Source organism: Hoplias malabaricus, chromosome 7 (assembly GCF_029633855.1).
Source record: "Hoplias malabaricus isolate fHopMal1 chromosome 7, fHopMal1.hap1, whole genome shotgun sequence".
In the NCBI taxonomy this organism is placed as follows: domain Eukaryota; kingdom Metazoa; phylum Chordata; class Actinopteri; order Characiformes; family Erythrinidae; genus Hoplias; species Hoplias malabaricus.
Window position 1 is genome coordinate 20,958,269 of NC_089806.1, and position 23,499 is coordinate 20,981,767.

Sequence of the window (23,499 nt, forward strand, 5' to 3'; positions counted from 1 at the left end):
CTTAGCAGGTGAATTCAATTTCACAATTTGTTGAGCACTTACCGTTATTTGATTGTTATAAGTATATTCTAAAATGTTTTTATAAATATTTTAAACTTTGCATTTTAAATAAAATAATTCTTGAAACCAGCAAAATTATCTAATAATGGAACAAGAAAAAAAAAAGAAATAAAATCAGCTAAACAGGTTGAACAATCATATCATTTCTTTCTCACTATGAGAAATATTAGATATAATGACTAGAGGTAAGACCGTTTTACTTAAGGTTCCCCCTACCTGTTGCTGAGTGAAATTAACGTTTACAGTTCTGTCATGTAATCGATTCAAACACACGCAAACATAACTTCTGAGCTGAGGGATATTCACATCAGTCACAACCTGTTCTCTGGGCTTTCTAGTTATAAACACACATTCACACCCATTTCTCTGGGTGTTATACTGGGTAGAGTATAACACATTTGAATGTTAACCCTGGGGAATGTGTGTAATCAAATAAAATGGTGTTGACTACAGTATAATAGCCATATAGTGCTTGTAATATACACTGACTGGTAGTCATTATAAACACACAGCAACCAGACACATCACAATCATTTTGAGGCTGTAATCTTAAAGTAAAAAAATACATAGTATTCCTTTAAGATTTATAGGAGTTAGAAGTTGATATAAATTTACGTCAGCAGTCATGAAAGGCTATTATCGGTGTCATGTAGAAAAACAACTTGCCGATATGTCTAAACACTGTTCACATTAGGTAAAACGTAAAAGGCAATTTAGAAGATTGTCTATCATGTCACTTTATGTCTAAATTTAATTGAAAAGAAATACACAGTCTGAAAAGATGTTAGTTTTTCAGCTAAATTTCACTGTATATATATATATATATATATATATATATATATATATATATATATATATGTAGGAGAAGCATATTAAGTGCCAGGTACATGTTTTTTTTCTCCATATATGTTACTGGTGCCTCACTTTGCACACTAAATGCTAAATGCATAATTATTCCTTAGCAAGTTTTGCAGTGTGGCAGCGTACAAATATCCTGCTGAAATTGGTCACTGCCTTTAGAGAATACTGTTGCCATGGAGGGATGTTCTTGGTCTGGAACAATGTTTAGGTAGGTGGTATAATTCAAAGCAGGCACGTGCACAGATAGACCCCTAGTGGTGCCCAAGCACCTGCCCTTTAGCCCTGGCTGAGAAAAGTGCCCTTTCTGCTGGAGCACTTTTTTTTCTTTCATTCAGCAATATTTAAAAAGAAAAATATTATTTTGAACAAAAAAACTTATTTAATTTCTTGTGAGAATTCTGCCCGGATCTGATCGGCGGCGCGCACAAGCTTCCGCCTCGCCCCGCCCCTCCCCTCCCTCCTCCCCCTTCGAGTTAGCACTCACGCAGGGCTGAGCTCCAGGCCAAACCGCTGCTACACACTCCTCTGACCTGCAGCATCAGACAGCCAGGTAATGACAGTGTCTGTACAATTCCTGACGTTGTTTAGTGCAGGATTAACCACAATACTTAATATTATAGCGCCCTGAAAACATTACGTGGTTACTGGCCTGACGTTTCCTTAAAGAAGAAGAAAAAAAGATGGTGGCATTTAGGCGTCATACCCAATGAAAACGCTTGCCTTTTCATACAAAGAGCATCCATGCATAGCCTACACATTATGTACTCATGAGTCATGAAATACGTGATTTCAAAGCCTTGTCCAGCTGCTTACTGACGTATGGAGCATATTGAATACTTTATTTTTATTTCATTTAATCAGAGGAGAGATTTGATATGTTTTAAGTTTATGATTAATTAATATATTGGTTAATTATATGAATGATTTTGGTGATGGGTGCTTTTTTTTTTTTTGGCTTGAGCATCAGGCCCATAAATGTTTGTGCATGTGCCTGATTCAAAGTAACATCCATATGAAGTTATTTCAGCAGAACCCTCTTCAGACAGGTAGCTCTGTCAGGTAGCTTTCATCCTAGTGCCATTCTCTTTCAAATGTATGTTTTGCATACACAGAGCCATCAACATGATGTAACAGAAAACATTATTCATCACACTAGTAGACCTTCTTCCATTGCTGCATGGTCCAGTTCCCATGCTCACATTCCCAGTGTACACAAATTTGGTGGTTTACTGGAGTCAGAATGGGCATTTATGGCGCTTTTCCACTTCATAAACCTATTCAACTCGACCCAGTTCTACTCTTTTGCTTTTCCACTAGCCACTTTTTTTAGCATTGCTCACACCTCGTACGAAGTGAACCGAGTAGGGACTACATGTGATGTGTAAACATTGCAGAGTGCTGACTGCCCAGAGAGACATGTCAATCACTACGAAATGCAGAGCTACAGCACAAACATGCCGCTTGTAAAATCTCTCAATTCACAGCAGTGGCCACATGTTTTTATCCGACTCACAACGGCAGCTCATAACATTACCCCGTGGCATTTTGAAGAGGTTCAAACGCTCCTTGGGTGGGTGGCCAACAAACATCTCCAGCAAAAGCCAAATGTGCATGAAGGAATACTTTGCTTGTGAGTGTGTTCAGTCCAAATGAACAAAAACATGTGGATACAAGATGAGTAAACTGTGCCTAATATTACTGCTGCCATTGTTGTGGTTTTCAAAGCCCACATTTATGGAGAGAGATTAGTCTCAGAATACTTGATGAAATGCATAAATGTTAATTCACAAATTAAACATAATTCACAAATATGTTTCACTATTGACAAATACATATATTCCATATATATCTGTCTCATGGTCTGCAGTTTGTACAAATACAGTTAAATTTATAAATACGTGTTTTTGATTTCATAGATATATTAATAAATAAACAAATAGATATATCAATAAATAAATACATCTGTTTAATTTACATTGCACAGTCTTGAATTTAAAATGTATTTAGTGTAGAATGTGCATTTGTGGATCAAGTCAGTCGCCTGTTTTTCGTGATTTATTTTTCATTTCTTCTAGTTGTTTTTTGGATTTTGAGGCTTTCCTTTCACATTTCACTTGATCCACACACAAAAATGCAGCCTCATCCACAAACGTTACCAGGTGAACAAGTCACCGCTAGGTGGCTTTACAAATATATGCAATGTAAATCTAAACAGATATATTTACTTTAGCATAAAATGATGATATATTTATGAATTATGTATTTATGAATGTAACTGTATTTGTACAAATTCCAGACCGTGAGACACTGATTGGGATATATTTATTTGTGAATAGTGAAACATTTGTGATTGTTTTTATTTGTGGATTAACATTTATGCATTTGTCACATATTTTGAGAATAATCTCTCCCCATACACACTTCCCATAAGAAACTGTTTTTTATGACTCACTGGCTTCAATTCATTGAGGGATCTGTGCTAGTGAAATTGTGACCAGGAAAAAGTGAGTTGAACCAAGCCATGCCGTGCCAAACGAGCCAACCCCATGTTGTGGAAAAGCACCATTAGATTGCTCTTTAGTTGCACAGCGCCATATACAGCAAGCCATAATGCACTGGGTTTGGATACCTTTCTATCTGCCAATACAAATTTTTCAACAGTTTGAGCTAGAGCTGGCTCTGAGATCAGAGTTGATGGCTAGCTTTTGCTCCCCATGTGCATTAAAAAACCTTGTGGCCCATGATTCTGTTATCCTTCCTTGGACCACCCTTGGTAATTAATACTGAAAACACTCACATGACCTGGCATTTTGGAGATGCTCTGATCAAAGCAATATGAACTTCTCAGTTTGGCCCTTATTGAAGTCACTCAAGAGCCATATATCCATATATTCATATATCCAGAATGTGATATATTATTGCAGATTAGTTGTTATTTTCTTTGTGTTCACACTGATGTATCAGGCACTGAACCAAATAATTCCAACCTAAGAATTCCTATTTTACTCTGAACATATCGTATGTAGTGCTGGGCAGTATACAGGTTCACACCAAAACCAGTTTTTGTTATGATATGAATTTTTCATATACCAGCTTTCATATACTGATTTAAAAAGCCTAACCATGTCCAGAACGCAGCACGGTGGTAAGTTGTTTCACAGGGAACGTTTTTCATTGCTGCGCTGCTAAACACGCATGGAACAGAGGGAAAGTATTAATGGAGTTGTTGAGTGCGGTGAAAATGATTAGGGGAAGTTTTGAACCAGAAGTTGTACCAGACATTGAAGTAGAAAAAGATGACCCAGAAGAACATTTGCCAAAAAAAAGGAACCGTATCTGTTGTCTGGAGGTACTTCGTGTTTAAATGGTCGGATGGGGACCAAACAAACATTGTCGAGCTAAAGTATCAACAGTATTATTGCTGGGAGTTGCACATTGTTGCTATTTATGATTATTGTTATTATTTATTTGTTTAAATATAGTTATTTAATGAGGATATGTGGGACTTCTTCAGTGTAATACAACCTTTGACAAGCAGCCCTGGCTACTTTATATCTAAATACCTCTTATTTGTTTAAATATGTTGTAAATTAATGAAGGTAAAGTTTTGTAAAGCATAAAAAAACTGGTGAGAGATTGATAACATTAACAGAGTGTAGCTGTTTTATATACGTTGTGAAAATTTGCCTATAGTTTTGAAGAAAAATGTGTTTAATAAAAGGTTCTACATTTTCACTATGACTGTCATGCCATATGATTCCTTCACTAATTTAGTGCCACCCTCTGAAAACTGATTATGACTGTGGGTCCATGCAAACCTGTATTACATGTAATACTAATGTGGAATTTTTTTTTTTGTACAACGTACAGGTGCTGGTCATAAAATTAGAATATTACGAAAAAGTTTTATTAAAAAAAGCATTTTTTTCAGTAATCCCATTAAAAAAGTGAAACCTGTATATTACACATATACAGTACATTACATCATTCAGTATTGAACCTTTTCACCATATTCTAATTTTCTGAGATACTGAATTTGGGGTTTTCATTAGTTGTCAGTTATAATCATCAAATTAAAAGAAATAAGCACTTGAAATATATCAGTCTGTGTGTAATGAATGAGTATAATATGCAAGTTTCACTTTTTAAATGGAATTACTGAAGTAAATCAACTTTTTCATTATATTCTAATTTTATGACCAGCACATGTCCAATTTCCATGACTGTGGAATAGGGTACTCTTAACCACTCTACTGCAGAATTTATTCTCGCAATCAATGCGGTTAACATGTCATGCAATGAAAAAACAAACTGAAATACTGTGAAACCGAAATAATATTGAAAAATACTGTGATATACAATTTTAGTCATACAGCCCAGCACTAATCGTATGCATTCTTATGAACTGTAACCATGAAATCAGCATCCATCAGCCATGTCATGCTGATATCACAGACTTAAATCTCAACATTTTCTAAGTGACTCATACTGAAATATGAAGTGTTAATTACTGCAGTCAGAGAGTTGGCCAGCTTCACTTGCAGCGTTAGAGAAAAGTACCATGTGGAAAAAATAAAAAATGATTGAGTCAGCCACAAGATCATCAGTTCTTGATTAACAGGACGTAAAAAATAAAAATAATAATAAAAAAAAAACAGGATAAACGAACAAAAAAGAGAATAAAAAAACAACTTACAACACAGCTGCCACTTACATATCTTTCACATTAATTTTCTCTCTCTTTACAACCTCCTACATTCATAACGACTAAGAGCTCAATTTATTGTTATTATTTTTTACACATAATAAGCTGATATCTTAAGATAGAACGAGCACACTGGCAAAATTTACTAAAAGTAAATAGCAGAAGAACTTCTGTTTTTTAATAATGCTGCAGTCAAATATTTTCTTAAGAACCAAATAATGCCACTGTGTGGCACTCTCTCTGTTTTATTTTGTTTCATTTCCATGTGCTTTTGTTTATAAATTTACTCCAAGCTTGTTACTCTCCCTGGTCTTCAGTTTCAGCTGAGAGCTGTTCGTATCCTTAGGGACTTGGTCGCTCTCAGGTATATGGTAAAAAGCTGTGGCCTCATCAAGAGATAATTTGGATTGTGTATAACTTGGGTTGTGCAGAGGTAGGAAGGGTACACGGTTCTATACAGTGAATAGTCCTATTGGATATATATCACTGGTTACAAAGTGGGAACACACCCTGGAGGGTGCGGCAGTCCTTCGGAGGGTAACACACACTCACACATTCACTCACACCTTAGTTTATTATAAATTTATTTTCCTTTCCAAGAGGATAAGAAAACAACATCACTTGGTCTGGAGCACCCTAGCAGCATATTTGAGATATGGTGTGACGATACTGAGCAACAGCCAACCAAGTTCTAAGAACTTTGGAGGCACTATATATGTCCCAGTCGAGTAGTCTGAAATAAGGTCTATGAAGGTCTAAATATAGCCAATAATATAAGAGCAGCTTCAAAAACTAATAAACAATAAATTAGTGGCTGTTGTTGCTGTTGTCATCACTCTGGTTGTTACTGTTATTATTGTTGTTGTGTTGGTGGCCCTCCTCAGGGCTTTGGCCTGCACCCTAATCCTCTAAGCAGAATCCATTAGAGACCCATCAGCATCTAATTACCAAGACCAACTATGGAGAGGACACACACAAACAGGCACACGCACAAGTGCCTAATGGGAGATGAGTGGATGTGACCTCCCACGTCTTTCCTCTCCACTCTTAAGAGATGAGTGCTAGAAGGGAAAGGAGAGTGAGGGAGAAAAAGAGAGAGACCTACACATCACATTTATTTCAGACTGAGAGGCATCTCTTACCCATTAGAAGGAGATCAATATTGCAAGTGTAAACACAGCGAGATGGGTCTGAACCAGCATGTTGGGTAATTAAAGTGTCAAGGACAGGTCTCACATCAGATAGCAAAGAAGTCTAGTGGAGAAGGATTAGGATTTGGCATTTAGTTCTGAGGCATGCTTAGTAAAATTGCACTTTTGATGATGACTTGGCTATATGCTGAAATGTAATGTGATACTCCAAAACACCACTTTACTGTAAAATAGCACTCCCATTAAAAATGTTTTTTTTTGTTTCTTTTTTGTTTGTGTTTTTTGTCACATAGTCACATTTAAGGACTGCTCCACAGGATGAGATCCTAAGGTCCTGCATGAATATAAAAATGAGCCAGTTTAAAGCAAATCATTCAGAAAATATGTGTACATTTATTCAAATATAGACACACATCCACGCATATTCATTCATTCATTCATTCATTATCTGTAACTGCTTATCCAATTCAGGGTCGTGGTGGGTCCAGAGCCTACCTGGAATCATTGGGCGCAAGGCGGGGAATTCAACCTGGAGGGGGCGCCAGTCCTTCACAGGGCAACACAGACACACACTCACACCTACGGACACTTTGGAGTCACCAATCAACCTACCAACGTGTGTTTTTGGACCGTGGGAGGAAACCGGAGCACCCGGAGGAAACCGACGCGGACACGGGGAGAACACACCAATTCCTCACAGACAGTCACCCGGAGCGGGAATGGAACCCACAACGTCCAGGTCCCTGGAACTGTGTGACTGCGACGCTACCTGCTGCGCCACCGTGCCGCCCATTAACGTCTAAGTAAACCTAAGTAAAACGTCTACTTAATGTTGCGTTAAGGAACCAGTACAGAGAGTAACATTAAGCTGACTTTATACTGAAATAATTTTAAGTAACAACACAAAGTTAAACAGACCTTAAAGCTTGGATAAGTCAGTGTGATGAAAATGACTAAAAGATCATGTGTTTGTGTGCGTGCCTACATTGTCAACATTAACATCTGTCTCAGCTCTCTTAATAATTCTCACTAATGTATTGTCATGGTTGTTCTCGCTGTAAGTTGGTTGTTTTTCCCTTGCTTGATTGAAGAAGTACCTATGGGAGGCTGTGATTGGCTGAGATGCCTATCAGTCCTTGGTTTTTGATTAATCGATTAACTGTATGTATAGTGGCATAATAGCTGCCAGCTAATTGTTCCATTGTGCTTTTATTTGAACATTATTTGCTGTTTATTAGCAACAGCATGTTGTTATCAATATTTTAGACCACTGGCCCATTGTAGAAAGCCTGTAAACAGCAATAAAGTATCCCATAAAACCTGTTGGAGCCTACAGTGCTGTTTACAAGATTTTTGCAATTGGCCAGTGGTCTAAAAATATTGATGATACCACTGCTGTCCTCAGGAAGGCATATTGTGATATAATCAATCATGATAATAATACCATATCTTATTTTCCAGCCTTAGCTAATGCACGACCCCAATACAGGCTCTTCCACAGATAGCGCAGTACCCAGAAAATGGTGCAGATTTTCATTCAGGTTATTGAAGCAGATCCTGGATTAGATAGTAAGGCAGAGTATGGATGAAGGGCTTGTGGCTGGTTATTATAACAGATCCCAGATCTGATAGAGAAGGTAAGTATGGCTGAAGGGCTTTAATGTGAGGCTTTATCAGACACGCAGTGGTGAGCAGTGGCTTTACACTAAGGGCTCAGAAGCACAGGTTATGAGAGTTACTGCTTCACAAGGCTTCCCTCTCTCTCGCTCTCTCACTCCATGCTCCACTCCATCTCCGACTGCCTTCCCCTCTCTCGCTCTCTCTCCATCCACAACCCTTCCTCTTCTCTTGATCTATCTCTATCTATTCCTCCATCTTCCACCCCCTCGCTCACTTTCTCCATCACCCAAACCTTTCTCCTCTCTTTTTCCCTATCCAGAACCTTCTCTTTTTTGTTCCATCTCCCACTCCCTTCCTTGTTTCTCTTTTAGGATCCCTCTCCTTTTTTACTCTATCCACACCTCTCTCTCTCACACACACACACATACACGCACACACACACTCCTTTGCTCCGTCTTTCACTTTCTCCACCTTTGCCTTTCTTCCTCCTCATTTTGTCACTCTTTTTCAAACACCTTCCCTCTTGAACTCTATTTAACTCTACTGTACACACATCTCTTTCCATCTCTCTTTTGCCCCATCTTCCACTTCTTTCCATTTTTTTTGTCTTCTCTCCCATCTCTCTCTCTTTCTCTCCCAGTTTCCTCTTGTTCCCCATCCCTCGTTTGTCTGTGTAGATAGTGAAGTGTTGTGGTGTCAGGGAGAGGAGTGGAGCGAGGGAATGAGAGGTGGAGGGAGGTTTGGGGTTTACGAGCGTGACCGTGTTTCACAAAGGTCGCTAAATGAGAAAACATCGTGGGAGGCTAATCAATTATAAACACCCGCTCGCCCGAGTGGCCAAGCGTAGCGGCCAAATCAGCCCCTCCGCTAATAATTTATCTCCCCGAGACTTTTCATTTTACCCAGAAGGCCATGGGGTGCCCAGCCACCAAACTCCATCCATAGAAAGGGGTATAAATCTCACTGAGCCATAGGTAACAATGTGTGTGTGTGTGTGTGTGTGTGTGTGTGTGTGTGTGTAGCTGGTCAAGCAGAGCATGACTCAGGTGACCTATCACAGGCTATTTCATTATAACAATGTCACCATTCTTTTTTACTGTTAATGGGAGGAGTTTTACTCACATAGACACAAATTTGTCCACTAACAGAAGGAGGAGTGGAGGGAGCATGTGTTAGAGAGAGAGAGAGGGTGAGAGAGAGAAAGAGAGAAACAACATGCAGAAATAAATGAGTATATATGTAATTATTAAATATAGGAAATATTTGATACATATGTGTGATATTTCATATGGACAACTGCCTATTTATTTAGATCATTCATAAATGGTTACAGAACCTATGGGTGGTTACTTGTTTATAATACAAATGGGACAAATTAAAACCCATATATTTCAGTTTCATAAAATTGCATGTGTGTGCTGGTGTGTAGATGTGTGTGATTCATCATTCCGTTCCAGATGACACTAGTACCTGCCCCCTCTGCCCTGCTGAGCCAGCAGCATTCCTCCAGTTCCTCCACTCAGTACTGGAGTGCAGACATAATGACGAATGGCTAGTTATCCCTAACACACCCTTGACTGAATAAGGAAAAATAACAAGAGCCTGTAGAAACAGACTTTAAAAGAAACATGCATCATTGCAATGCCGAAAACATCAGGTTCACACTTTGGTGTGTCTCAGAAACACAGCTAGGGCTGGCTTTAAAGGCTATTAAACACAACAGACTAATAACCCAAAACAAACATCAAAGATCAGTAAGACTGTTAACACTAATGTGACACATATCTAAGGTGTTGTCTCTTAATCAGTATTTGCCATATATTTATTCACTGTTTTGTTTTCAGCCAATAATGATATAATATTACTATTGCTACACAGCTCCAGGATCCTATGGTCCTGGGTTTTATCTCTGGTCTGTGTCAAGTTGTTCTCCCCATGTCTGTGTGGGTTTCCTCTAGGTGCTCCAATTTCCTCCCACAATCCCAAAAGAAATGCTGGTAGGTTGATAGACTATTTTCAGAACAATAATGGCCTAACATACATGCAAACTGTATTAAGTTTAGTAAAATTATTTTTCTCATTATTACATGTCAGTAGTTACACATATATGACACATATGGATGAAGCTTTCACTTCAAGAAGTGAATGAACCAATAGAAATGCCCCAAAATTATTGGAATAAAATATTTTTACATTGACTTCCACTGAATGATAAAACAATTTTTCTTTAAAGTTACTATTTTGGAGATACATTTTTCGGACAGCTAAGTTATGTTAGTGTATATCTTTTGTAAACGAGCTAGCTATCCAGCTATTCACTAAGGGATGGGGAGGGAAGGAAAGACATAAACTGACCAAAGAGAATGAGTATGAATAGACTAAGTATGAGCACGACAGAGATAGCAGCATGTTTAACGGCGTAACAGCGGAGATATCAGCCATACTTGGCCGGCACACAGAGCAGAGTAACTGTGGGGAAGGCACACCCACTCAGCTGGCAGTACAGCGGCGATAGTGGCCACTCTGGGCCAGCCTGTACAGCAAAGTAGCAGCAGGGATAAAAGCCACACTCAGTCTGCAGTACAGCAGAGTAGCTGCAGGGGAAAGTACCAGTTTGGAGACACTCTAGAAGGTATACAATTTTTTATTTACACTTTGCTGAAAGTTTTACATAACACCCAAGTTTAGAATCATACCAAAAAATAAATAAATAAAAATCCACAAAATTTCAAAATGGGTTCCCTGGGGCTTTAACAACTATTCTTACCTTTTAAAGTCAATGTAACAAGGCTTCATTCAAAGTTAAACTGGATTGAAAGATGCAAACAGTGAAAAGGACGGTGGTAGAGAGGAGGAGGTGAGGGGAGAAAAAAGACCCCCAAAAAAAAAAAACGTTTCAGGACACCTGCTCACTCAACATTTCTTCTGAAATGTAGGGTATTAACAGGGCGAGCATCTCTCTTCGCTACAGTAACTGTTTTTTCTGGAAGGGTATAAGGAACATTTGGATGAGTGTTTCATACTTGGAAACATTAATGAGGTCTGGTACTGATGTTAGATGATTAGTTTGCCTTACAAACCCCACTCCCATTCATCTTTAAAATAATGAATGGAGCCCCATCACTCTAGAGAATGCAGGTTAATTGAGCCTCAACTAAATGCCGAAGGGCTTTATACCCCTCTAGCCAATGTTTGGCATTTGTCAATTTGATTTTAAGCTCATGCAGCTATGCACCTAATTTTCTTTCTTTTCTTTTTTTAATGCTTTATATGGAGAGATCCACTGGGTCCAGGGTCCACCTCAATGCATTTATTAGAAAGGGGGTCTAGAAACGGGTATAGTGTATATTTTACAATATCTTTGTCCTTACGTGCCCATGTATAAGCATCCCATTCTGTCAATTCACCAGTCCTAGACCTCACAATTACATAAACACAATCAAATGGATGCATCTGTATAGGTTGTATGGCCAGAGAGAGAGACAGAGAGAAGGGGATACAGAGTGAGAGAAAATAAGAGAAAGAGACAGGATGAGAGAGAAAGCAAGAAAAAAGGAAAGAGAGCATGAAAAAATTGAGAAAAAAGGAGGGAGAGTGAGAGAGAGCGCAAGAAGAAAGAGCTTTAGAAATGAACAGTGCTGTTAAATGAGGTTAAGACACCATCAGGACCTATTTACGTGACATTATGCAGACCTGCGGATGTCTATCAATGAGTTCTATTCACAAAAACAAGCCCCGCAATTAGCCATCAACACAACCCCCACACACTCAGCCTGTCACATTTCATTACAGCCCTCATCTGGAACAAAAGCATTAGCTGACACTCTCACTGTGCTCTCTGTGTGTGTTCCTATGTGTGCATATGCTCCTTGTTAATGCTAACATAACATTTGGTCATCTCATTTGGAGGCAAATTGATTGTTCAAGTCTGAAACCTGCTGAGCTCAAAGGTTAGTGAAAATATTTAGGAATAATGCCCAGAAGAACTGTGTGACTCTGAACTAGGTGTAGGGAATACCTTAAAGTTATTTGGTTATATAGCCCTCCATTCAATACATTTGGCATGAGCTGAGGTGGGGGTTGGGATCTAGATCTAATCAACCAACACCTTTAGCTGATCTAGCTAATGTTTATGAGGCTGAATACAGCCATTCTCAATGCAGTGTTCCAACAACCAGGATAAATTGTTCACAGTAGAGTAAAAGCTTTTAATGCAGCAAAAGGGATATCAAACTCTTTATGAGGCCTTGGATTTCAGGAGAAATATTGGATTTCAGGTGTCAACACACATTTAGACAAGTAGCGTATGATGCCATTACACTAATCCAGTTTACAGTAAAGTCATGTGATTACAGACAGATGACGGTAATGAGTGAGTAGATGCTGCATGTAGTGAAGTCAGTGGTGGTTCTGCCTTGTCTATCATGCTTATGGGAGTGCACCTAGAAAATATAACATAATTATCATTTGAAGGCGAGCAGTAATGGAGGCTGACAGTCGGCTCCTGGTGAACTGATCAGATGTCTGATCAGTGCTGAGCTCGGCTGAATCTGTGACTTGCAGGTGAGCGAGATAATCCCCCCGACAGCAGCTGTGAAGCAGACATGACACAGCTTAGTGATAACTTCCTCGCTAGTGTCTAGGGGCAGTGCATTATTGGAGGGAGGGATCAGATCAGGGCTTTGTGTGATCAGACACTATGCTGTTGGCTGACTCTGGTTTTTCACAGCTTTTGTCAGTCAATTCCAGACTGATGAGCGTAGAAAGGGATGCATTGACGTGCCTCAGCTGTACACTAAAGATCAGTGTAAAATGATCAAATTACATATTTTGTCAAATTAAAACTTTTCTATTGAGAATAATACTTCTGTACAATCCACACACACAACTTTAGCATATCTTTGTGCCATTTGCCAGACACTCTTATCCAGAGGGATTTGTAGCAAAATCAGCTGAATAATGGTCAACTTAAACTGATAGTTCATAAACTTTTATTCTTTCAGTTGAATGAATTCATCATAAGAGCTAAAATAAAACAGAAAATAAAAATAATATGAGTTGACTAACATTTGTTCACACAAGGACAAGGAAATATTTGACAAAGCATGTTTCAGTTGCAGTATGCTGCTATTAAAAAGTAGTAAAACCTAGCATAGTTATTGTCATAAAATATGATAAAAAGCATTCACAAGCTGAACAAAACAGAAACCCATATACCATTGCCAATCACAATAAAAAGATAATGTACAAAAATGACCTTACATGAAAACACCAACTTTCTTAATTTGGGGGGGGGGGCAGAATACAGTATTTGCAAATACTGTGCTTACCCAGGGTTCCTGCTCTTCCTGCCTTGCGCTCAGTGATACCGGGTAAAAACAACTGCCCAATTTTTATTTGTTCACTAATTATGATAACATATCTTGGGTGAAAACGTCTTATTGGTCTAAGACAGTGGTCTTCAAACCATAAACGGCCTGCTGACTTAATTCTACAGCTGGCTTATTGTGCTCTATATAATGGAATAAATTTTCTTGCAAGTGTGTGGACAATACTTTCCACTTTATTCATTTTTTCAGGTTTAGGCTTAAGATTTTCTGTTATGGAAAAGACACAAATTATTGTTGGGCTACAAAAAGGTTGTGTTAGCCAATTGTATTCTAAAGATCAAACACATTACTATTGTTTTTATAAGGGATCTACTTTTGATTCCTTTTTCCAATGGAAACCCACAACCCACTTAATGATCATAATGACACTTCACGTGTCCATTCCACTGTCACAGGTGTTCAGGTGTTTTGCTCTTAATATACATCCATGGCTATGGGTCATATTAAAAAGTCAGTGTGAACAGTAGAACAAAAATGGATTTGGTGAGAAAATCAGATTTAAACCACTTTTACCTGCTGTGTGAATGTGGCTTTTCAGACCTTGTTTGACATACAATTGAGATGAATCACATTTTCACTGTCACACTTCTGGTAAATTGACCACCATTCACTAAACCCCTCATATCCACCGTGCTGCAGCAGTCATGTGACTGTGGTTGAAACACCTGTGGCTCATTACATGACTCATCCTTCATATAAACACTGCCTGAGTCTAGTGAGCCTCGCACAGTCTTGTTCCTGCCCTACCTGTATTGCCGCCATGCTTTTTAGTCCTTTAGTGCATGCTCGTTAACGCTTTCCCTGTTTGTTTTTGTGCTCTCATCTTGTTTAAGTAAAGCCGCGAATACTTATGTTCTTTACAGCATCCTCCAGCTCTGATAGGATGTGAATACTGCTGAAAGCAAATTAGTCAGCCCAATTTCAGATTGAAAGCATTCTCTGGGAAATATATTCTGTGCCTGAAACACAATGGTAAAACTGATGCAACTCTAGGATTTATATCTTTCTTTCCCCTTAGCCAATTTATTGTTGTGTTATCTTTTACAACAACATTCAATATCAAAGGTTATTCTTTAGTTTGTGGGGGGGAAACCCTCTTCTGGTGTGTTTATGACATTCAGTGACTTCCATTTCACCAAGATGTGACTCATTCCTTCAGTTTCCTTTGACAAGGAGAAGGGTGAGATGGGCTACAGTTTAAAAACTGGCAGACAGTGATTTATATTTTTGTGGTTTGATTCATATAAATGCCTGCAGTGGCTTGGGACTCTGGCTGAGCAGTCAATATCACCATAGGCAATGGCAAGCATCAACTGGAGTGGAGTAAAGTCCATCACTATTGAACTTTGCAGCAGTGGAAATGTGTTCTCCTGAGTGAGGAACCCATCTCTAACATCATGCAGTCTGACTGGGTTTGATGGATACCAGAAGAACATTTCTGGCCCTAGTACATAATGGCATCACAGTTGTAAAATTTGGTGGAGAAAGAACAAAGATCTGTGTCTGTTTTTCATGGTTAGAGATGGAAAGCTTAATTCTACAGTGTGCTATATTGTTCTAGAGAACGGTGTGCCTCTTAGCAGACTGTTTCCTGATTCAGTATGACAGTGCCCCCCTGCATAAAGACATGTTTTGATAAGTTTTCTTGTGGAAAAACCTGAGTGGTCTACACAGAACTCTGACTCTCAAAACTTTCACACACCTTTGGGATGCTAACGGCAAGCCAGGCTTTATTGCCGAACATCAGTACTGACCTCACTAACACTCCTGTGACTGAGTAGAAGCACATCCCCGCAACGAAGTTCTGAAATCAATTGGAAAGACTTCCCAGAAGATTGAAGGATTTTAGGGGGGCAATTATTCAATAAGCAAATATGGATGTGACGTTCAGATGTATTTGTACTGTGGTAGTGTAACTTTACAGACAGAAATACCATGTGATATTGTGCATTTTTGGGGGAATTGTTTATGGATTCGTCATGTTGATGCTTTACAAAACTATGTAGCTGGAGATGAGAAGTGGTTAGCAGGTGCCTGGTGTTGTTTTGTGCTTCACGTAATGCTGTTAAAGTCCCAAAAAAAAAGGTATTGTTGTGGGTTATGTATGAGAAAACCATATTCCTATGTGTTTTAGGAAAATGTATCTAGTTTGAATCTTATTGTTGTGTCCAAACTGTACTTTGTAACCTTTGGAGGAGGGTAGGATACCACCATCCCCTGCCCATGTCCCCCTTGATTTTTTGGACAATGCTGTAAAAGTGAATTATACCTTGCACCTTAAGGGGGTGCCATGGAGAAAAAAACATCAAATCTTATCTAGTGTTCCTTTATTGTATAGTCTGTTTATTGTTCATATGTCATTTAAAACTCACCATGGTTTGAATGGTACCATGTACAGTGATTCTATAAATTGCACTAACAACACAATTGCAGAAGGGTTCATTTTAATGCAGTCAAATCTGCCAGTAACAATCAGATTTTCCTGCTTCATCACAGTTGGTCCAACTAATCAGACAAGTTTCAAAGATTCTGCCCCATGGAAAAAAACTAAAAATATTAGAGGATCAAGTGCATCCTCGCTTTCAGTTTTCTTTGTTGTAGTTAAACCTAGAATTACATCTAGTTCTGAGGAAAAAAGAATCTAGTGTCCATCAGCTGTACATTGAACCTTGACTTTATTTATTTGCTCCTTTTTAGCATGCCCTTTTTCTACATTACACTGAAACAAAGAGCTTTGAAAGTTTAGTTTGCTCTCTCTTTGTGTTAAGGAGATTGCGCCAAAGACAGAGACAACTTTGAAGCACATTTCTTTCCATTCTAAATATGCAGCAATGTTGACAGTCAATTTTCATCTCTCAAGCCAGAATAAATGACTTCTCCAGATCTCCATAATCAAAAGATCAAAGTGTGTGCATAGCTTTACTTCTCTTCACAGAGAGACTCCAGCACTGGCTAACAGTGAGAGGCTGTCCATCTCAGAGAAGATCAGAAATAAATGTTAAAGAATAAATATATGAGTGTCTCTGTTATACAGAGCACCTTAAACACGCCAGCAACCACTTACCCTGCAAGCACTTTGTAGAGAAGCTAGGCACCAACTTGGTCTCTTTGAGATTTATTTTTTCATTTAAGCAGGTGTAGGTATTATGCTGTAAGGGGGGAAATGCTTTTGCTCTTGGGATATTGGTTTACAGAGAATCAACAGAAGTGTTCACTGACTTAAAAAATGTGAGCATTTTTGCAATAGTACAACTACAAATGTATGTCAAAATTACAATTGTGAAAAGTTTTTCATACATTCATTGGGCGGCTCAGTGGCGCAGCAGGTAGTGTTACAGTCACACAGCTCCAGTTACCTGGTGGTTGTGGGTTGAAGTCCCACTCTGGGTGACTGTCTGTCTGCGTCACCCTGTGAAGGACTGGCACCCCCTCCAGGGTGTGTTCCCACCTTGTGCCCAGTGATCTAAACCCACCACTAGAGCCATATCTGTGAAGTTCCTTTTTTTGGTCCATGACACGAAGCTTAAACCGGTTTAACATGACCTCCGGTAGAATACTGCTTTTATCCCAGTTTTCTCCAATATCATTACTCATCACCAGTTCCACCCTGCAACACACTGCCACCAACCTGGGACAGCCAAGGCAAAGTGAAGCATATAATTCTCCAGAGATATATGAAGCCAGTTTTTAAACTGCCACTAATGCAATGCCACTAGACGGCTTACTGTGCTAGAGAAGAACACCAAGTGTACAGATATGTTCTTGTAGCCAGCAGAGACTTACACTGTGCTTGTATTAAAAGCAGCGGAGTAAGGGCTGACCTACCTACCCAGAAGGAGCAAGGCCAGTTGTGCTCAACTAAACCTGCTATGTGTGAACACCTTTCGACACTGTTTAACCTCCACATGATAGGAGGTTATTGAATTCTGTTCAATTTAAGGAATTACACACCAGAGCCAGCGATTCAATGCTAGGTCATCATATCATCTTCTACTCTTTGTTAACATATGCCATGGAATATGCCAATGGCATTTTGAACCTCATTTTATTTCAGGCCAGTGGCAAGTGCCACATTGCAATCCACACAATGCTTCTGCCAAAGATCACTTTTTGTTAAATGAACACACATTTACCATATTCCTTAGATCAGTCATTCAAAAAGTTAGGGGTCAGAAAGGCAAATGAATGAGATACAGAAGGCATGATGCGCACACCCAGCCCTTGTAACTTTCCCTCACTTCAGTAATACGTTTCCTAAAGCTCAGCCACATGTTCAACATGATTTCTTTATGTGCAACGTTTTAGATGTGACTAAGATTAATTATTAGGTTAGTAATTTAAAACGGGCAGCAACTTTACTTAGTCATAAGACCACATTCTTCAGTGAATTTATCTGCAAGTTGTTGGTAATGCTAAAAATGTGCATACTGTATTTGTACTGAATGACCCATGCAGACATTTTTTCTCCTAACCTGCTTTTAAACATCTTAAATGGATTCTTGCCAAGATGTGATTCTCTGTGCGCATGTAAGCACACCAATATGATGAAATTTAAAAAAGGCTGTATTCATAGCTATCATTCAGGGACTATTTGACTGGATACAGTTTATATATATCTATATATATATATATATCTATATATATATATATATATATATATACACACACTGCAACACTGAATTCTTTTTGATGCAACTTTTCTGCATGTTTGGTAAACACATGCAGCTTTTGATCTGTGCGGCCTTGGGAAAATTGGGAAAATAGGCAATTGAAGTTGTTGAAAAAAAAATCGCCTCTAAATGACACTCTAAAAGGAGGAGGATTCTGTTTTTCCTCGTACCGTTGCACCTCGTAACACTCGTGTCTTTGGGAATTTAAAAATACAAAACCGTGTTTAACATGACAGTACCTGAGCACCGGAGCTTTAACAAAGATCGAAGAGATATGCAAAAGACACTGTGAGTTGGGGTGAAGCTGCCAGACAATTTCTATGAAAACGTTCCCATCTGGGGGCCGATAAGCTCTGAACTCCAAACTCTCGAGAAATTGTCAAACAGAAGCTGGGAGCCCTTTTTTTTCCCTTTTTCTCTTTCTTCATGTGGAATCTTCTCTTTTTTGTTTTTTTTTAAGCATCAAAACTCCAGAGCACTGTCTACTTTTTTCCATTCACACACCCATGTGAGGCTGCATATCTACAGACAGACGCAATGGCTGAGAATAAACAGAACATCACACTCTGCAGTGATACACACAGGCGTGATCACACCTTCAAGCTCTGTCGAGCTTCACTCAGAGGAATGAACACACACACACACACACACAGTGAATAAATTCAGCCTGAAAGGACCAGTTAGAGAAGGGGAGAAGGCAGACAGAGAGAGAACAGGAAGAAAGACTGAGGACAGGGAGAAAGGCATGAAAAATGCAGCGAGAGCCCATTTATTCCAAAGCTGAATAATGCATCCGCCAGCTGATGACAGTGTGCTGTGACATTGGCGGCTTGTTGGTTATGAAGCGCCTTCTCTTTGTGTGCCTGATGTCACCGATAGGCCCCACGTATTAAAAGCTGTGGCCCTGACTCCAACTGGCTGACTACAATACCAAATGCATTATGGATGACCAAAAAAAAAAAACACCCACCCATATATTGTCAGGGAAAAGTGCAAAAAGCATCACTTGTACAACAAAGGAAGGTCAAACAGTCCCATGTGCCTAGTGTGCATGAAGCAGTAGCACACAAAAAAGACCAGAACGGCATGAATGTATAAAAAGCAATGTGACATTTCACATTCCATTATATCCTTCCCTCAGTCAAGCCCCATGCTCTTCTTCGACCGGACAAATGTGTCCGCTCATTGATACCTGTCAGTGGTCAAAAACACACCATTAGCCTGAGGCTTGCAAGACATGTCCACTCAGAGCAGCCATGTTTTATTTTTACCAAACAGCAACACTCTACAGGTTTCACTTCAGTCTATAATTTGAACATCTAGTGGTAGTATACATTGTATGGTTAAAAATCCCTAGCCCACTTTGGTAGAGTAATAGCTTCTACTCCTCTCAGAAGGCTTTACGCTACATGTTGGAGTCAGCTTTTGACAGCATTCAACCATGTGAGCACTAGTGAACTAAAGTACTGATGTTGGATGATTAGTTCTGGGTCACAAACCTCACTCCAACTAATCCCAGCGGTATTGGGTGGAATTTCATCACTCGGGAGGACACAGTTCCACTGCTCTAAAGCCCAGTGCTGGTTTTTTTTTTATTGCTCTAGCCAGCTGCATGCTGTGTCCCTATAATGGGTATAGCTTACAATAAGCCGAGTAATTATAAGAGGTCTCAGCATACGTTTGGACAGTAAATGCATATTCCATTAGTCATGGACTGAGCCCAGTGTTAGAATACAGGAAAAAACACACAAAAAAATATATATATATGACTCTTGAACATGAAAATTACAACAATTGTACTCTGGAATTACACTACTAAAGCAGTGATCCTCAAACCTATTCTCAGAATCTCTATATCCTGATAAGTTAGAGTAAATGTTCAGCAAAAATATTGATGCCATCTAAAATAGTAACTTTAGAGGAGAAGAAACAACTTCCAGTGCTAAGTCAATGTAAAAAGGTTGTATTGCAAGTAATTTTGGAGCATTTCCATCCATAAAATTTTAACATAGTATAAAGGACAGCTGCTGTGTTCTGATGATATAGCAAACTAAAAATCCACAAAAATGGAGATTTCTTTGGACTATGAGATGTGCTGGAATTTATGCTGGATCCATATGTCTGATCCCACCTCACAACTTACAGAATTTAAACTACTGTTAGGACATATTGGGATGTTTTGATAGCACAAGGAATTCCCACAGAATATTAGGCAGGTGCTTTTATTATTATGGTTGATTAAATTTAATATAATTAAATTTTGTTTGGCATGGCAACACCACAACAATACCCTCAATGAGATAGATGTGATATTGTCATTTCATTCCCTGCCAGTGCAAACACACAGTCACATAATATATCAATTATAGTGCCATACGATATTAATTAAATTCCTTGGGCAAGACTCTGAAAAATAAATTTGCTCAACTCTGATTCATCGTATGGCTCTGGGAAAGTATAATATATGATGTATCAGCTTGTGTAGGAGGAGCTTCTTGTGTACTGCATTGAATTTGATCTCTATATTTAAGAAGCACCAAGAATTTATTACTGATGTGTTTCAGCAGGTTAACGGTAAATGGTGACTGATGTTAAATATCATCAGTGTCCAATCAAAAACATGCATTTCCATTTCTGTCCATTTTACGTTTACTCCATCATTCAAACACAACAGCTGTTCTTCACATTGTGTAAACGTTTTCTGATGAATGGAACAATAGAAATGCTCCAAAATTGGAATAAAATAATTTAACATTGAATTCCACTGAAAGTTAAGGTTTTTCCTTCTCCTATACAGTTACTCTTTTGGAGATACATGTTTTTCTTTGGACTACAATGATATATTTCTATATAACTGTGTGCTTGCACACAATACAGTATAAAATGCAGCAAAGGCCCAGCCTTGTTACATGTTTTTCACATTTTGAAATATCAACCACAGCTTTGAGGTATGCTTTTTGTAAAAGAAGGGAAATTCCTAGAATGACACATTCAAGCAAAGAACCATTTTAGTCTGGTCTGGAAACAAAAACGCACCCCCTTTGTTGAGGCTCCGCAAGAGATAGAGAGAAACGATTTTTTTTTTCAAAGAAAGATTTGAATCCAACCACGTACTGCTGAGCGGTGAGTACACTTTTAACATTTCAAAGTCCATCAATTCCATCTCAGCTGTGTAGCTGCTGAAGGACCTTTTTGAGCCTGCTGCTCTGGGGTGTCTGGCTTTTGGCCAAAATGATGGAAAACATGAGCCTTCATTTACTGTCTCTATTGTAAATGTCTCATGCAGTGGACCTGCTGCAGCATTTTTCAGAAAGACAGAGTACCCAGAAAGGATTTCACATTTGTTGAAAGAGATGACCTCTTCTGCCATTTTTGTTTATCTGCAAAAACCAAAATAATTTCCACATAATTTGGACTCACTTAACAATGGTGGTTAATTCAGGGCAGAATATTTTGTGAAGTCATAGTGCGGCAGGGGTATTTGCTAAAGTCTACTTCATGCAGGATTAAAATTACAGGCTCCCAGTGCTTGTTGCTGACATGTAAGCATTACTAGCTTTAGTACTGATCTATCTTGACACATTCAGCTTGCACTACAAAGCCTTGTAATTTGCTGATGAGATGAATCTGATGTTTTACAGCAGAGAAAACACTAAACTAAACACTACAGAACGCAGGACTTCCAGGACTGGAGTTCTATTCCAATATAAATGTACCTGGTGTAGGTTTCACTAAAGTAGTTTCAAAAGGTTTTATAAGTGATGTATATAAGTGCATATAGGACTCTTACAGCCACAGCAGAACTTAAGGTCGTGAGTCATTTGTGCCCAGTGCTTTTTAGCAGGATAGTAATCTTGAATATATGCAATATGTCTGTAACCATTTCACATAAACCCATGTGAATAGCACTGTGGAGGTCCACTTTGCCTGTGCTAAATTTATGGCATTCAAACAGTTCATACAGTATAATAATGGGAGTAATTTGTTCTAGCAGTGGACTTTCTGTCCAGTGATATATGGCTCCAGAGGATGTCGGCGAAAATGATTTGAGCTGTCACAGAAGACTAATATTTCCCAATGTCTGTGCTACTTAACTATGTCAGTAATAATTACAGAGGAACATAGTCATTTTAATCTTGTGTGAATAGTGCTTCAGATACTCAAAACTCCAATATTTTTTCATACAATTATCATCTGGCTGGTATTACCAGCAAGGTCTTACTCAGCACCTGAAAAGGTTTATACAACTCAAGAGCTAGCCACAACTGAACTGTATTGCTGTCATACCAACTACACTCAAAGGCTAATAACGGCTTCGTCATAAGTGTTTGTACAGGTCTGTCTTAGAGGTGTCTTAAAGGTATTATACAGTGTTTAACTGCTATTTTTGATTGCACTTCATGTTTTTGATATTAAAAAATGCAGTTATGTTGTCCTCACCCATGTGGAGAAGTGTGAATTGTATTTATTTTGAAATGGTTACTATATACACATAGGCTCCTTATTGCATGCTTGCAGCTAAACACATAACCACATATACTAGACTAGTCCTCCTTAGCACTTATGGGACCTACTGGGAGTACTAGATAGAGCATTATAAGATATTTCCCCAGATCGCTCTATGACAAACAACTGGCTTTTGGTAAGCACAGAAATAAAACAAGTAATGTGGGGTCTAGGGTGACTTGATGGTGCTCTAAAGGTTCAAAATGACCCAGTGTACATGTACTCCGTAATTACCCAACCCTGGTTGTAAAAGACTTTAAATCACTAACTACAGGATTCTACATGCACAATAAAACCTTTTGTTTGTTGAACACATTTAACTCTTTAAATGATCATTATCTTTTAATTGTTAATTCATTATCGCTGTCCCACTGAGACCCAACAGAAGATGATCATTAAAATAGCTGCTGCAAGAAAATGGACACATGAAAGAAACAGATGAACACAGTAAACCCACATGTATTCAAGCTTCATTCTCTGTTGACTCATGTGTTGTGATGTTTGTCACAAGTGACCTTGTTTTTACTGGTGGGGAA